This window comes from Lissotriton helveticus, chromosome 2_1 (assembly GCF_964261635.1).
Source record: "Lissotriton helveticus chromosome 2_1, aLisHel1.1, whole genome shotgun sequence".
Lineage (NCBI taxonomy): Eukaryota > Metazoa > Chordata > Amphibia > Caudata > Salamandridae > Lissotriton > Lissotriton helveticus.
The window spans coordinates 882,460,004-882,462,869 of record NC_136059.1 but is presented as its reverse complement, the minus strand read 5'-3'; the positions used below and the strand labels follow the sequence as shown (position 1 = coordinate 882,462,869).

At 46.1% G+C, this 2,866-nt stretch overlaps 1 pseudogene; it reads left to right on the top strand.

The window, feature by feature from the left end:
• Positions 1-1,573: 1,573 nt before the first annotated feature.
• LOC144819535 (active regulator of SIRT1 pseudogene) lies at positions 1,574-2,020 on the top strand (annotated as a pseudogene).
• Positions 2,021-2,866: the final 846 nt, after the last annotated feature.

Below are 2,866 nucleotides of genomic sequence, written 5' to 3'. Positions count from 1 at the left end.
CATGGTAGAGCAGTCATGCTTATCCCAGAGGCAATGTGTAAAGCTTTGGCACAAAAAACACACACACACCAGTGACACACTAGGCACACCACAAAAGATACTGCACACAAGGTTATATCAAAAATATCCTTTGTATTCATACATAAAACACATTAGACCATAAATCACTACATAGCATGTAAAACACATTAGACCACATCACATAAATCATTGCCCCACTAGGCGCTTGTCATAAAGATGCAAATAAAATCATAACTCCACAATTACATGAATTACTGCACCACTAGGCACTGGTCATTCAAATGCATAAATCCAAATAAATCACCTTGTAAAAAAACAAACAGTGTCAATTAGGCTAACATATTACTTGCAATAGGCAATTGTCCTAAGCATAACTGTTAGAGCTTGCCCTTCACATTTCACGAGCAGCTGCACTACAAATAATTTTTTAGGAAGTACACATAAGTTGCAAAGCATAAGGTCACATTGCTACCAAGGTAAAACATATTGGGGCATATTACTAACCAATAGAAATAATTTTTGTCTCTAACTTGTTTAGAGACAAACATTATCGCCGCAAATCGGCGATTTTTATCGCAGATAAACCTTGCTATTAGCAAGGTTTATCGCAAAATGCGATAAAAAACGGCCGCAATGCATGAATATCGCTGAAAAGTCAGCGATATTCATGCATTATCGAGCAAATGCTCTTAGCCATGTTATCCACCTCCCATTGGATAACATGGCTAAGAACTGCTCCTGGGCAAGTGTTAGCTTTTGGAGATATTCGCGCTTAGCGCGAATATCTCCAAAAGTTGGTAATAGGAGATAGCGATGTTAGCGACTGTTTTCAGTCGCTAACATCTTGGCACGCCCACTTTGCATGTCATTAGTGATAAATATCACTGACATGCAAAGCGGGGCCCAAGATGGTCACTATCTCCTATTAGCTGTCGCTAACTGGTGTTAGCGACAGCTTGGTAATAGGGAGATAATTTTATCTCTGCTTTCTTGGCTTTTAAAGCCAAAAAAGCGGAGATAAAGCCCCTTGATAATATACCCCATTGTGCCTAATATCATTGTCCTTTGTATATGTCATCCCTATGTCAGAAGCAGCCTCTGCACTCCGAATACCAGACATATGGTGGTGAACACATTAGTGTGGGCCCAGATGCATCTCAGCCCCTATCAGGGGCTAGCTGGTAATTATAGAGGGAAAGCAGCTGAAGCAGGATTGGGACCTCTGTCGAGGATTACCCCAGTCCTGCTCTTCAATGCTGTGGGGCCCCGTCCTGGGCTCACCCAGTAATGGCCGCTAGAGTAAGCAATGCCCCCAAAGGTATGCATGCAGCAAGCAGGGGCTGGTTGCCCATGAACTGTTGCTGGTAGCGTGGCTCTGACCAGCCTCTGGTGGCCTGAGGCTCTTGGTGCAATGTAAGGGGGCTCCCCACCAGTCACAAGGGGAGCATCCTGCACCGCCTCACACTTAGATTCCTCTTGTGATGTGGCACAACCCTCTTGTCGGAATCGATACAGAGGGTTGCAGTCCAAGGAAGAGCTTGCCTGAGCAGGAATGTCGGCAGCGCTGCTGAGGAGAGGTCTGGAGTTGTTGGACTCCCAGGACAAAGATGGTATCCCTGCAAAGAAAGCGAGGAAGACTGACATGGAAGACTGACATGCACTCTCTTGGCACCATGAAAACTGGGTCAAAACAGCAGAGGAACAGCGGCTGGACAAGGCCACTGTTAAGGGAAAGGTGGTGAAGTCTGCAATAGATGAATACCTGAAGCGACACGGCACAGACAATCTGCAAAAAAACCTCCAGTACATGCAGAGAGCTAAGTTTGTGACAGATAGCACGGTCACGAAGGAGGTGCTGAGCCAGAACCGAGGCCGGAAGGCATCTGATCGACCACCAGAGAAACCCAAGGAGAAGGAGGAGCCAAGCATCTTCACTGATGCAGACTTCAAGCGCTTTGAGCGGGAATATTTTGGGGGAGGATCTGGCAGAGTCAAGTAAGGATGGCTCGAAAAACGGTTTCTCCAACATTGTAAGAGAACTGTGTAGACATTCACTTCCAGTGTTATCCAGGTTCAGTGCTAAAGATGTTCAGGAAGTTGCAGGGTCCGGAAAGAAGACTTGGTAGGTGGAATGTCGCCTTTCTTTCACCTTGCCCCATTGCTGCAGGTAAGTCTCTAAAAGAGATACATATTATTTGGAACTGGGCAGTAAACCAGGCTAGAGGAGTCCATGGAGTAGTTGTCAAGAAAGAAAAGGTATTGTACGAGGCACGCAGACACACATTATTAGTGTGTATTATTTCCATGTGTCATGCATGTTTTTAAACCTTTATTTTTTTAATAACTTGTTACAAGGAGTTTGATTATCTAATTGAATGCAACTTAAATAAAATATTTTTTTTAAATGCAAAAAAAAAAAAACCCTCACTGCAATGGCCAGTCTGCCTAAGATATAGTCCTCACTTCGGATTCCTGGGCGGTTGCTGGGTAACGCCAGGAAATTATGTGGCCGAGCGGCTGGTTGGAGCCTGTGAGGCTCAGGTTCCTAAGTCAAGGTTGACTAGTCCCACCTTGGATCACACCAAGGTGGTCCCTGGATCTTGGAAAAATGGCGTTTTAGGCTGCTGAGCGGCTGGGCAGAGATGCCAAAGGCCGCCTCTCCCCCAAGGGCCTCACTTTACATGTAAAATGAGCTCACACCTCGGCCTCAGTCAGCAGGGTTTGAAAAGCTCTGACCACACACTTTTACTTGTGGCCCTACACATGCACCGGCTGCCAGGGGGGAGAGCCCTTCCTCGGTCGCAAGCTCCCCCCTCTTGCTCCTCAACACACAGCCCAGCACCAT